General features: G+C 45.0%; 1 protein-coding gene across 1 annotated transcript in view; it reads right to left on the minus strand.

Annotated features, from left to right (window-relative positions):
- Window positions 1-1,672, minus strand: part of wdr81 (WD repeat domain 81) — a 34,369-nt gene extending 32,697 nt beyond the window's left edge. Inside the window, exon 1 of the mRNA XM_060944003.1 lies at window positions 1,449-1,672. The gene's annotated coding sequence lies outside the window, so the exon portion shown is untranslated. The remainder of the gene's footprint in view (window positions 1-1,448) is intronic.
- Window positions 1,673-15,185: the final 13,513 nt, after the last annotated feature.

The following is a 15,185-nucleotide window of genomic DNA, read 5'->3' on the forward strand; positions in this document are numbered from 1 at the left end:
TAGCCGTGATTCACAATTTTTTGACCCTCCTCACCGACAGCACACAAGGACGTGAATGATGACTGGTCAGGGTCAAACCGAAAAACATCGATGTGGCATTTGGGACGTCCAATATTACCCTGATGAAAAGTGTAGCATGTCAGATTAAATTTTTTTTTTTTGTATTTCCTTGCCTAGTTTGACAACTCCTACGACGTGATCTTTGACATTCCATCTGTAGCCGTGATTCACAATTTTTTGACCCTCCTCACCAACAACACACAAGGACGTGAATGATGACTGGTCAGGGTCAAACCGAAAAATAGCGATGTGGCATCTGGGACGCCCAATATTACCCTGATGAAGAGTGCAGCATGTCAGATTTTTTTTTCTTGCCTAGTTTGACAACTCCTACGACATGATCTTTGACATTCCATCTGTAGCCGTGATTCACAATTTCTTGACCCTCCTCACCAACAACACACAAGGACGCGAATGATGACTGGTCAGGGTCAAACCGAAAAACATCGATGTGGCATTTGGGACGTCCAATATTACCCTGATGAAAAGTGTAGCATGTCAGATTAAATTTTTTTTTTTTGTATTTCCTTGCCTAGTTTGACAACTCCTACGACGTGATCTTTGACATTCCATCTGTAGCCGTGATTCACAATTTTTTGACCCTCCTCACCGACAGCACACAAGGACGTGAATGATGACTAGTCAGGGTCAAACCGAAAAACAGCGATGTGGCATCTGGGACGCCCAATATTACCCTGATGAAGAGTGCAGCATGTCAGATTTTTTTCTTGCCTAGTTTTACAACTCCTACGACATGATCTTTGACATTCCATCTGTAGCCGTGATTCACAATTTTTTGACCCTCCTCACCGACAACACACAAGGACATGAATGATGACTGGTTGGGGTCAAACTTATAGTGCTGCCAGTCTCCTGACCAAGCCATATCACAAGATCTAACTAATTTTCCTCATTTCTGTCACTCCAGCCCAGTTGTCCTAGGGCCGGTCAGAATAAAGCAAAACAAGAAAACACTACTCATAGTCAGACTGTGAGAAATTAAAATAAATAAAGCTTATCTTCCATTATTGTGGATATCATCAACAGTTTTAAAAATACTGACCATCTCTACTGTTTGTTACTGTGACATGATAATTTCTCACTTTTCCTTTCAAGTAATAGTTTTCCATCAGTGTTAGGCTTTTCCCTGATACACATCACGCACTGTCAAAGTGTTCTATATTGCCACAGTGCCCCCATGATAAGTTTCCCCCAAAAAGTTGACACGATAGCTCGCTTTTCACAACACAAACAAAGCACGGTGAAAACAAAACAAGAGTTTAAGCAGGAAAGGAAACTACACTAAAGGAAAAGCTGATGATCAGCCTCTCGCACAGTGTGTTATTGACCGTTAGCTGACTAGCTCACTCTTGTTGTTGTTGTTTTACCTCTGCTCTGGAGTCAGTCTCTCACACCCTGCTGTGTGTAACAGTTGTTTTAGTCATGTCAGCTCTCATGTTCTCTCAGCGCTCAGTTACCCACACGGGCATGCAGTGAGATCCACAGGAAAATAAAATCACGTGAAATGTCTAACAGAGGGCTTTAGTTCCTGGCAGGCGACATTATTATTTGCTTCCTCTGTACTGATAGAAGCCATGATGTTGTGTCCGTAAACACGTGACTCTGGTCATAATGCGCGCGCAAATGCACTGATACTACATTCATCTGGATTTACTATTCCACGGAGCCATTTCCTCTAAGTGCAGCAAAACTCATTTATAGATTAGCGCCCAGAGGCGGAACTGCTGCGCATACATCATCAACACGTGACTGTCTTATGGGCGGAACTGCTGCACATACATCTTCAACACGTGACTGTCTTATGGGCGCCGAACAAAACAGGCCAGGGTGATCCAAAGTCATATGACATTTTCTCCAAAATAAAAGCCTTGTTTGTTCCGCATTCAAAACGCGCAATTATTAAACGTAAAACATTATTATTATTATTATTATTATTATTATTATTATTATTATTACCAATAAGCGATTAATTTGCTATTTGTATGTAAAGGTGCATTTCGTACAGTCGTACTTGGGTTCCTGGAAATATAATATTTTTATTAGCAGTAGAAGATGCTTCGGTTGTATGGATGGTAGTGCAAGGCCCCTGAGAGGGTCAAATAATTTAATGGTTACTAGAACGTTAGATTAATGTTCGTCTAAATGTGACCGATATATTTCTGTGAAGAAAGAAACCTAGGTTTTGTGTGTGTGTGTGTGTGTGTGTGTGTGTGTGAAACATCATAGGATCATGAAAAGAATGCAATGAAAATATAATATTACTTATCAAAAAACCCTAGCCCTTAATTCGTTCGTTTGAACGTTCGTTCGTTCGTTCGTTCGTTTATTTATTTTCCCCTTTCAGCTTCTTGTATATTCTGACTTGTTTGTTTGCTTGTTTGTTATATGCACCTGAGCCAATGGTCTTATACAAAGATATTAAAAGCCATGTTGTTTATGCATGAAGACTTTGTTCAATTTGAAATACAGTTTGTGAAGAAAGTTTTCCTGAAAAAAAAAAACAGGAACTATAAAAGAGATAAAAAAAAAAAAAAAAGGAACCAAAAACAAGCAGTCCCTGAATGCTCTCAGAGCCAATCATTGTTAGTTGGGTGATGAGGATATGTAATCTGGCTATGGTAAAATGTAAAACATCTTGACATCTTAAAGATAAATTTAGGTTAAAAAAAAAAAGATTATTTCTGCATTTTGGGTATAGAGCATACACTTACAGAAATGTTGCTGGAAAATGCAATTTCTGTGATGCTACTTTAGTAGAACATTTATTATTATTAAAATAATATTTATTGGTTTAATAGAACATTTATAACTAGAGCTTTTCAATTAGTTAAAAATGAAGGATTACTGACATTTTAATATAGAAAGCTGAATTAAAGTAATCACTTGCTGAGGGATACAGGCTTTTCTTTCAAATTAATTTTAATATTCAGTATTAATAGATTATATAAAACAGAACTCTATATTATGTATGGAAAAAACTTGGCTATGTTGCAATAACTTTTTGTCTTCTTGTTCAGGAATGTTTCACCACAGTTACATTTTTGTTATTAATAATTTGAACTTTAGAAGCCTCAGAAATATCTTTTAAATTAATATGTTTTACATTTTATTAGACAATTTATAATATTAGATGATAGGCTTTATATCTAACATTATAACATTAGATAACTAAAAATGAATACGAAAATGAGCTAGACATACAGTATTTACCAATATCATCTCATCTCATTATCTCTAGCCGCTTTATCCTGTTCTACAGGGTCGCAGGCAAGCTGGAGCCTATCCCAGCTGACTACGGGCGAGAGGCGGGGTACACCCTGGACAAGTCACCAGGTCATCACAGGGCTGACACATAGACACACAACCATTCACACTCACATTCACACCTACGGTCAATTTAGTCACCAGTTAACCTAACCTGCATGTCTTTGGACTGTGGGGGAAACCGGAGCACCCGGAGGAAACCCACGCGGACACGGGGAGAACATGCAAACTCTGCACAGAAAGGCCCTCGCCGGCCACGGGGCTCGAACCCGGACCTTCTTGCTGTGAGGTGACAGTGCTAACCACTACACCACCGTGCCGCCCATTTACCAATATGTTGTAGTTATTTATTATAATTAATATCATTTTTAAATTACAGATCAAATATTGTTACTTAGCCTTAATTGGAGCTTGTCTTTTTTAAATATCTATGTTACTGATGTTGGGCAATGCCGGTTTCTTTGAAATTGTAGGAAAAAATTTTTAATTAATGAAAATCCCATGCTATCAACGCCCCCGAAAAAGTCAAATATTTTTTCAAGGTGCTGAGGCATCTCCTCTGTTGATTGCATTAAAAAAATTGCAGGCAATGTCCACAACTATGCCTCATGACAATCCACCACTAACTTGACTCCCTTCACTCTATCTGCTCCCTCTTGTTATCATGAAGTCAAAATCTGCCTCCATGTCACTGACCTTGTGTCATTCTTTGCAAGTGATCTAATGCCAGCCATAGGCCTGATCTAGCTTTAATCTTACTGTTGTGTGACAGCTCCAGATCCACTCAGTGCATCAGATCATGATCCTATCTGTTTCTACAGTCTCATTTATTCTACTGACTCAGGATTCACATCTATCTCTGTCCTTGTTCCTGTCTTTGTTTCATATCATACACTAGTTCAGGCCTTGCTCCTGACTCGGCTCCCTCACTCCTTCTGCCTCCATGCGCTCATCCTTGACATGATGGTGCCACCCAGTGTTTATAAATAGACATTACCACTGTCTTTGCCTGACTGTAGTCCCGTAGGTTCCCCTGCTGTCCTGAATATTAATTGATCAATATGATGACCTTGTCTACCTTTTATCTTATCCCTAAATGTTGAATATTGACCATAATTCTCGAATCTCAGCTTTGTAACGAACTGCATAACACAAGATGTCCCACACAGCAAAATCCCCAGTGTTGAATTAACACCAAGAGTGATCATATACTGTCTGTCCAACTGGAAACAAATGAACTTTAAAAGAGTTAATTCAACACTCTAGGTGTTAATTCAACACTGGGGATGTTGCTGTGAGGCAGTCCAAAGACATATCAGAAGTTCATGAATGTAAAATGTCATTAAAGCAAAAAAGGGCCATACCAAATGCTAAGGAACTCTGACATTCATGTAAGATTCTACTTTTCAGTCTTCACTATGTTTCACAAGTTGTCAGTAATATAATTTGTCAAGAAAATTGATGTATTAAATTAGAAATCAATGCAAACATGAAGCATGTTTAGTCGTGGTCTCAGACTTTTGGACGCCACAGAATACATATTGTAGAAATAGTTGAAGGTGAGTGGAGCACAGAAGCATGGCAGGCCAGAACTGAGTTCTTACAAACACTTTTATTTTGTGCTTTTCAGCAGCTTACTTTGCTCACCCACACACATGCACACACGCACACAAGTGTCCAGGTTGGGGAGAGCTCCCTTTCTCTGCTCTCTCCTTTTATAGGGTGCGGTCATTGGGGGAGACACACAAACACAGGTTAATTCACGTCAGGTGCAGTGATTCTGCCACTTACCTTCCCTGACTCTGCCCTCCATTCACAGACCGACGCTTGACCACGCCTCCGCTGCCACATACCCCCACTGCCTGACTCAGGCCAGGGAGCCGTCCGGCCTGCAGCTGACTCCCCCCCGACGGGAGAGGAAATCCGCCACGACCATCTGCGCCCCCAGCCTGTGGACCACCTTGAACTTAAACAGCTGGAGTGCCAGATACCAACGGGTGAGCCGCGCGTTGGCATCCTTCATGTGGTGGAGCCACTGCAGGGGTGCGTGGTCCAAACAGAGGGTGAAAGGGCACCACAGCAGGTAGTAGCGGAGAGCGAGGACCACCCACTTGATGGCGAGGCATTCCTTTACTATTGTGCTGTACCTGCCCTCGCGCACCAACAGCTTCTGGCTGATGTACAGCACTGGACGGTCCTCCCCCTCCCCCTCCTGGGCCAGAACAGCCCCCAACCCTCTGTCCAATGCATCCGTCTGCAAAACAAAGGAGAGAGAAAAGTCAGGGGAGTGTAACAGTGGCCCCCCACACAGTGCAGCCTTTACCTCAGAGAAAGCCCGCTGGCATTGCTCCATCCACTGGACCGGATCTGGTGCTCCCTTTTTAGTGAGATCAGTCAGCAGGCTGGTGACGTCCGAATAATTAGGTATAAACCTATGATAGTAGCCAGCCAGCCCCAGGAACTGTCTCACCCCCTTTTTCTTGGGCCTCGGGCAGGCCGCAATTGCTGCTGTCTTATTGATTTGGGGACGCACCTGCCCATTGCCCAAGTGGAAGCCCAGATACCGTACTTCCACCCGCCCAATCGCACACTTCTTCGGGTTGGCTGTGAGACCCGCTCGCCTCAGCGACCTAAGGACAGCCCTTAGGTGGTCTAAGTGCCGCGGCCAGTCATTACTATAAATAACGATATTGTCCAAGTATGCGGCCGCGTAGGTGGCGTGGGGGCGGAGGACCCTGTCCATAAGCCACTGGAACATAGTGGGTGCCCCAAACAGCCCAAAAGGAAGTGTGACGAACTGGTGTAAGCCAAACGGTGTGGAAAAGGCCGTTTTCTCTCAGGATAGCGGAGTCAAGGGGATCTGCCAATATTCCTTTGTTAAATCCAGTGTCGAATAAAAACAAGCCGTGCCTGGTCAATCGAGCAACTCGTCAATACGAGGCATTGGGTACGCATCAAATTTAGACACCGCACTGACTTTTCTATAGTCCACACAGAACCGGACCGACCCGTCAGCCTTGGGAACCAAGACCACCGGGCTGCTCCAGTCACTGTGGGACTCCTCGATGATGCCCATTTCGAGCACGGCCTCGAGTTCTTCCCTAACCACCTTTTTTTTGTGTTCAGGCAGTCTGTAAGGGTGGCTGCACACTACTACCCCCTGGGGTGTCTCAATGTGGTGTTCTATGAGGTGGGTACAGCCGGGCAGGGGCAAGAACACGTCAGAAAACTTTGTCTGCAACTGGGCAACCTCCGTGAGTTTGGGCTCCACAGAGGACCGGAGCGGTGAGCGATGTCAATTTTCCTTTTTGAACCTCAGGCCCCAGCTCCACCTTCTCTGGAACTACCAACACCAACGCCACAGGGACCTCCTCATTCCAAAGATTTAACAGATTGAGGTGGTAAACCTGTAACGCCACACCCCTGTCCATTCGCTTCACCTCATAGTCGACATCCCCGACTCGCCGTGTGACCTCAAAGGGTCCTTGCCACCTGGCGATCAATTTGGAGGTTGACGTGGGCAACACAAGTACTTTATCTCCTGGTGTGAATTCCCTAAGGTGCGTGCCCCTGTCATACAGACGGACTTGACGTTCTTGGGCCTGCCGCAAATTCTCCTAGGTTAGGTGTGTGGAGTTGTGGAGTTTGGCGCGCAGGTGGATAACGTATTGAATTTCATTTTTACTTGTTGAAGGTTCCTCCTCCCAATTTTCACGCAGTATATCAAGAATGCCACGTGGCTTACGCTCGTATAATAATTAGAATGGGGAGAACCCCGTGGAGGCTTGTGGGACCTCTCGCACTGCAAATAACAGGGGCTCAAGCCATTTATCCCAGCTGTGTGCGTCCTCGCTTACAAATTTCCGAATTATGTTCTTGAGGGTGCGATCGAACTGTTCGACTAAGCCATCCGTTTGTGGGTGATAAACGCTGGTGCGGATAGGCTTAATTCCCAGTAACCCATACAGTTCGCGCAGTGTGCGTGACATAAACGTAGTGCCTTGATCAGTCAGAATCTCTTTGGGGATTCCGACTCGGGAGATGATGCGGAAGAGTGCTTCTGCAATACTACGTGCTGAGATATTGCGAAGAGGCACTGTTTCCGGATATCGCGTTGCATAGTCCACCAGAACTAAAATAAAGCGATATCCTCGTGTTGACCGATCTAATGGCCCGATGAGATCCATCCCAATTCTTTCGAACGGGGTCTCGATTAATGGCAGAGGGTGCAAAGGCGCTTTTGGAATGGCTGCGGGATTTACTAACTGGCATTCGCGGCATGCCGTACACCACCTACGGACATCGCCACAAATCCCTGGCCAATAGAACCAGGCCATTATTCGGGCTAGTGTCTTATCCTGCCCCAAGTGTCCGGCCATGGGATTAAAGTGAGCCACCTGGAATATAAATTCCCGGTGGCTCTTTGGGATCAAAAGCTGTGTTATCGGTTCCTTAGTTTGAGTGTCCTGCATCACTCGGTATAATCTATCCTTAATAATGGAAAAATAGGGGAAGGACAGTGTGGCGTTTGGCTGGAGCATTTGACCATCGATTACTCTCACTTGGTCAAACGCATGCCGTAGAGTCTCGTCTCGCAACTGCTCTAACGGGAAATCTGTGAGGGATTCCCTGAGAGAGGGAGGAGGAGCCTGCTGCTCCTCACTCTGACGCGGTGATGATGTAGACGGCTCTGTGACAGCTGCTCCCGCCAATGCTACACCGGGACCTCCCCCCGCTAAATTATGGCAGGCCCCACTCTTCACTAAATGTGACATTAATTCCCTAAATCCCGGCCAATCAGTCCCCAAAATTGCGGTATTGAGTGGGTAAGGCGAGGATTAACCGCCGCCTTTACTCTAAATTTCTCCCCTCGAAATAGAATGTGGACTGACACTGAAGGGTAGTTGTGAACATCCCCGTGCACACACAACACCTTCACCAATTGTGCTCTCCCCAATGCCTCGTCTTGCACCAGGCTTTGCTGGATTGAGATCTGATCACAGCCGGAGTCCACCAAAGCCTGATACGTATCCCCTTGGATACTCACTGGTATGTGATATGCTCCGGCCCGATCAAGGGCGGTCCCTGGCGCATCGGGGATCCGGAACACCGCGCCCACCTCCATCGCTGAGCACTGATGCTGGAGGTGCCCCGGCTCCCCGCAGTGCCAGCATACCGGCCCAGGCTCTCCCTCTGCACCGGTGTTTCAGAGCTCACTCACCTGAGGGGGGGAAGACACAGACAAGGAAGTAGGAAACAGTAGGGCACTGCGGGTGTGGCGGGCCGGCTGGGGTGGAGCCGGCCCCCGCCTCCGTAGTGGGGGAATGGGGCGAGGACAAGGTACAGAAGGAGAGAGTGAGAGAGAAAAGAGGGGAGAAGAGGAGACACGCTGTCCTGCCATCGGAACAGCCACCATATGGTCCTCCGCCAGCACGATGGCCTGATCCAGTGACACCGGGCGATGGCACTGGACCCACTCCGCTGTTCCTTCCGGAAGTTGGGCAATGAATTGTTCCAGCGCCACCAGGTCGATGATTCCCTCAGTGTCGCGGTTGTTGGCCTTCAGCCACTACCGGCAGGCGTCCCGGAGTTGCTGGCCAAACGCAAATGGCCGGCCGACCTCCTTCAGGCACAGAGCACGGAAGCACTGCCGTTGCTGCTCTGGGGTGCACCCCATGTCTTGGAGGACGGCTCTGCGGAGGTCGGCGTAGACCAGCAGGCTGTCAGCGGGGAGCTGTAGCACGGCCAGCTGCGCCTCGCCTGTTAGCAGGGGGAGGAGGCGCGCCACGCGCTGTTCCACCGGCCAACCTCACGCCTCTGCTGCCTGCTCAAAAAGAGCGAGGAAGACTTCAGGGTCATCCTGCAGACCCATCTTCGTGAGAGTTAGGTGGGGCGGGTCCGCAGCGGTAGTGATGGTGAACCCCGACGATGCAAGTAGGTGCCGGAACGCCTGGCGATCTTCCTGCTGCGCCAGCACCAGGGCTTCGAACCGTTGTTCCTGCTCCTTCTGGAGGGCGATCAGCGCCTGGTGCTGGTTCTGTTGGGCCGTGGCGAGGGCATGAACCAGGTCCTTGAAGGGGGAAGACTCCATGAGGCTGTTCTCTTCTGTGCTCCGTCCTGGGTTTCAGCACCACTGTAGAAATAGTTGAAGGTGGGTGGAGCACAGAAGCACGGCAGGCCAGAACTGAGTTCTTACAAACACTTTTATTTTGCGCTTTTCAGCGGCTTACTTTGCTCGTCCACACACATGAACACAAGTGTCCAGGTTGGGGAGAGCTCCCTTTCTCTGCTCTCTCTCTCCTTTTATAGAGCGTGGTCACTGGGGGAGACACACAAACACAGGTTAATTCACGTCAGGTGCAGTGATTCTGCCACTTACCTTCCCTGACTCTGCCCTCCATTCACAGACTGATGCTTGACCACGCCTCCGCTGCCACACACACATATATATATATATATATATATATATATATATATATATATATTAGACATAGTATATATTAGACATAATATATTAGATCATTAACTCGTGTCCATTTTGCTAGGTTAAATTTTGTTGAATCATGTATATTTAAAATAAATAAATAAATAAATATTGATGGTAAGGGAATATTGAAAAATAGAAGTAGCCTTCCTGGCACCCTCTAAACTCTATTTAACACTCACCGACACTCACCAAACACTTTATTAGGTACACTACAGTAATACTGGGTAGGGCCTTAATTTACTCTCAAAACAGCCTCAATTCTTTGTGGCATGGATTCTACAAGATGTTGGAAATGTTCCTTTGAGATTATGGTCCACATTGACATGATTGCATCAAGCAATTCCTATAGAATTTTCAGGTGTGCTTTCATGCTGCGAATCTCACGTTCTACCACGTCCCAAAGGTGTTCTATTGGATTCAGATCCGTTGACTGGGAAGGTCACTGAAGAACACTGAACTCATTGTCATGTTCATGAAATCAGTTTGAGATGACTTTTCCATTGTGACATGGTGCATCATCATACTGAAAGTAGCCATTAGATGATGGTAAATTGTATCTATGAAGGAATGCACATATTCAGCAACAATACTCAAATAGACTGCATTCAAGCAATGACTGATTTACATTAACTGGCCCAAGTGTGCAAAGAAAACATTCCCCCTGCCATTACACCACCTCCACCAGCCTGGAGTGTTGACACAAGGCAAGTTGGGTCCATGGATTCATGCTGTCGGTGCCAAATTTTGACCTTACCATCTGTGTGCCTCAGCAGAAATTGAGATTCATCAGAAAAGTCTATGTTTTTCCAGTCTTCAACTGTCCAGTTTTGTGAGCCTGTCCCACTACAGCTTCAGCTTTCTGTTCTTGGCTGATAAAAGTGTAATCTGATGTGGTTGTCTGCTGTTCTCATCCATCTACCTCAAGGTTCAACATGTAGCTCATTCTGAGATGCTTTTCTGCTCACCACAAATTGTACAGAGTGGTTATCTGAGCTACTGTAGCCTCTCTGTTAACTCGAACCAATTGAGCCATTCTTCATTGAACTCTCTCATCAGCAAGGTCCAGCTGCAGAACTGAAGCTCACTGGATGTTTTTCCTTTTTTGCACCATTTTGAGTAAACACGAGAGACTGTTATGCATGAAAATTCCAGGAGATCAGCAGTTATAAAAATCCTCAAACCAGTCTGTCTGGCACCAATATTTTACTCATAAAATCACACCACTAACATAATCACATTTGAAACCCCTCCCCCTGAAAAAAATGGTCACATGTGATATATGGAAAAAAATAATTGTGTATTCATGGATTTTTTTAAAACCTAAATTTGTTTAAGTGTTATATCCTTTCTCTTAATATACCTGGTTTTGAGTTTAGAGCCCGAATATTATTTTTTTCCTTAAATTACCAGGATTTGAGCTGCATAACTGATTGTGCTTTTAATATTTGTCTGTTTGTTCATTTTTTGTTTCTTTGTTTGTTTGTTTGCTTGGTTTTTACGTTCAATTTATATAGCACCTTTTCAAGTATGTAACACAATATAGCCATTAAAAAAAAAACCCTTTAATAAGTAGAGTGAAAACTAAAGACATTATCATTTTGCTCCTGAAAGGATGGCCCGATATGTACACCCCTGATCCATTCTGATACCCTACTTCTGGCTCTAGTTCACTTAGATACACTTAGAAGATGACTGGACAATTAAGACAAACAGTTTTGCTATAATGGACTTATAATTGCCATCATAACTTTAGGACTGCAGTTGCCATGAACAGTTTTGCACACGTCTCCATCAGTAAACAGTTTTTGCTTAAACAAAATAGACTTCATTCTACAATTTGGGAGCCATTTTCTAAAGGAACCCTCCAGTGAGTCTGTTGTGGAGATGACTGGACAGAGCTCGAGATGGATTGTAAGGATGTAGAAGCTAAGAGAGATAGGTAGGAGCAAGACTTTGGCGGGCTTTGAAATTAATGAAAAGTATCTTAAAAGCTGAAAAGTGAACCACAGAACAGTTGTGGTCACAAACACTCATCATGGACATGAATGTCATGGCAATATTGGGCTTTGAATGATTTCTTTGAACTGTTATTTTTCTGGGGCAGAATGATTGTACAACATACATGTTTAATAAAAGAAGAATTTTTAAAAGTTTTAATTTATTTTGGGTTTTCTAAAGTCAACACAGGGTCAAAATTGTCAACATACAGGGTCAAATATATACATACAGTACACCTAATATTTATAAGCAAGTTTCACCTTGACCAGATGCCATAAATAAGCTTTGATAGCCATCAATAAGCTTCAAGGGAGAATTCTGGTTGGATATTTTATCACTCTACTTGGGAGAATTAGTAGAGTTCAATTAACTTTGTTAGTTTCATGGAATGGACTTGGCTTTTAAGAGTAGTCCTGTCAGGATTTGGGACTTTTTCATACGTTGCAGTACCTTTCTTCCACCACTAGATGTACCCATTTTGCCCATTTGTTTCTCTTTGTACGTTGGTGCCTTCATTTGTGTCTGTTTTGCTAATTGCTTACACCTGTGTCTAGTTAGCATGGAGGCATATATTGTGTGCCTAGCCTTGTGTTCCTTGCTGAGTTCTACAGTCTGCTGTGCTCCTGAGAATGCAAGCTTTGAGTTTGAGACCTTCTGGCTGCTATTTTGACACTGTGCCTAAGTTTCATAGTACTCTTTTTGCTGCTCTCAGTTTTAAGAATCTCATCTGTCTTTTTTTTTTTATCTTCTGTGTATTTGTCTTTGGCCTGTTTTTCCTGGAAAGTGCTCTTTGGACTGGTTAAAGTGCTGCCTGTTTGGAGTTTCTTTTGTGAATTTTTCTGTTATTGAGACCTCGTATGGGACCTGTTTGGTGCAAAATCTGCATTATTTGGAATTTGCCAGATCTAAAGTAAAGTTCTGCAGCTACCTTTTGAATGTGTCTCTCTGCAATTGGGGCCAGTACGTCCACTGTGGTGGCTCAGGGGATCTTACACTGTCTTTCAATCCGGCGACCCAGGTTCAAACCCCAGTCTACCTGACAGAAGAACTTGGCCAGGGGCACAAGTCTAGGCACACAATATACCTCCCTGTTAATTAGACACAGGTGTAAGCAATTAGCAAAATAGACACTAATGAAGGCACCAACATACAAGGAGAAAACAAATGGGCAAAATAGGTACATCTAATGGTGGAAGAAAGATACTGCAACATATCCAGTCCCCAGAGTATCCATGCAACTCATCCAGTCCCCAGAGTATCCAGTGGTGTTAGGTTTTCCTTGGTTGAAGCTCCATAAACCATACCTAGACTGGTCTATAGTACATGTTCTGTAATCTAGTAGGATCTTGCCTGTCACACTACCTGCTTCTTACGTCAACCTGTTCAGTGTTCCGTGCCCTTGTTACCTTCTGAATTATCCAGAACCCCCCTCTCAGTACCATGATTTGCAGGAAGTGTTCAACAAGAAGAAAACAACAGCCCTCCCACCTCATAAGCCCTATGACCGGGCCATTGACTTGCTGCCAGGTACCTCTCCTCTTAGAGGCTGCATCTTTTCTTTGTCTGCCCCTGAATGACAGGCTATGGACAGTTACATCAAGGAGGCTCTGGCATCAAGTTTAATCTGTCCCTCATTTTCACCTGCTGGGGCTGGCTTCTTCTTCATAGGGAAGAAAAATGGAGGTCTTCAGCCTTGCATAGATTATCAAGGACTAAACAAGATCACTATCCGGAACTGATACCTGCTACCCCTCATGGGCTCTACTTTTGAACGTTTTGAAGGTGCCACCATCTTTACAAAGTTGAACTTGTGAAACCCCTACCATCTGGTACGAATCTGACAAGGCAGGGGTGTCAAACCTGATCCATAAAGGGCCGTGTGGCTGCAGGTTTTCATTCCAGCCATGCAGCAGCACCCTGATTTGGCTTATTCAATCAACTGACACACCCACCCTTTAATCAAGGGTGGGTGTGGCTGCAAGTATTTGACTGTGTGAAGACAGTTCAGTTGATTGAATGAGCCAAGTCAGGTGTGCTGCTGCATGGCTGGAATGAAAACCTGCAGCCACACGGCCCTTTATGGATCAGGTTTGACACCCCTGTGACAAGGCAACGAATGGAAGACAGCCTTTAACACACCTACCGGGCACTGTGAATACCAGGTTATGCCGTTTGGCCTCACCAATGCACCAGCTGTCTTCCAGGCTCTTATTAATTATGTCCTTAGGGACATGTTAAATCAATATGTCTTTGTGTACCTTGATGACATTTTGATCTTTTCCAAGAGCTTAAATAAGCATGTCCAACCTGTTCGCCAGGTTTTGAGCTGTCTATTGAAGAATGTTCTATTTGTAAAGCCAGAGAAATGTGACTTTCATGTCAAGGAGGTGGCCTTCCTTGGGTTTATCATTTCTGAAGGTAGTGTTTGTATGGATCCTGGGAAAGTCCACGCTGTTCGAGACTGGCTGACCCTGAGTTCAGTTAAGGAGACCCAAAGGTTCCTGGGCTTTGCAAGTTTTTATTGTCGTTTTATTCAGGGTTTTAGTTCCATTGCTGTTCCAATTTCTGCTTTGACATGAAAAGATAAGGTGCCCTTTTCTTGGTCTCTTGAGGCAGACAAGGTCTTTAATATCCTCAACAGAAGTTCACCACGGCTCCCATTCTCTGTCTACTCGAGCCAGATTGACCCTTCATTGTGGAGGTGAATGCTTCTGATGTGGGAGTAGTTCTGTCATAGACTGCAAGTGATGGGGAAACTACATCCCTGTTCATTCTTCTCCCACAAGTTCAAATTCTGCAGCTACCTTCTTGTGATTGTGTCTCTTTGCAATTGGGGCCAGTACATCAACTTTGGGCGGCACGGTGGTGTAGTGGTTAGCGCTGTCACCTCACAGCAAGAAGGTCCACGTCCGAGCCCCGTGGCCGGCGAGGGCCTTTCTGTGCGGAGTTTGCATGTTCTCCCCGTGTCCACGTGGGTTTCCTCCGGGTGCTCCGGTTTCCCCCACAGTCCAAAGACATGCAGGTTAGGTTAACTGGTGACTCTAAATTGACCGTAGGTGTGAATGTGAGTGTGAATGGTTGTCTGTGTCTATGTGTCAGCCCTGTGATGACCTGGCGACTTGTCCAGGGTGTACCCCGCCTTTCACCCATAGTCAGCTGGGATAGGCTCCAGCTTGCCTGCGACCCTGTAGAAGGATAAAGCGGCTAGAGATAATGAGATGAGACATCCACTGTGGTGGCTCAGGGGATCTTACACTGTCTCTCAATCTGGGTTCAAACCCAGTCTGCCTAACAAGTCCAAATATTTTTTATATGGTTGAGGTCAAGACTTTGGGAAGGCCATTCCAAAAGCTTA

The sequence above is a fragment of the Neoarius graeffei genome, chromosome 17 (genome assembly GCF_027579695.1).
Source record: "Neoarius graeffei isolate fNeoGra1 chromosome 17, fNeoGra1.pri, whole genome shotgun sequence".
Lineage (NCBI taxonomy): Eukaryota > Metazoa > Chordata > Actinopteri > Siluriformes > Ariidae > Neoarius > Neoarius graeffei.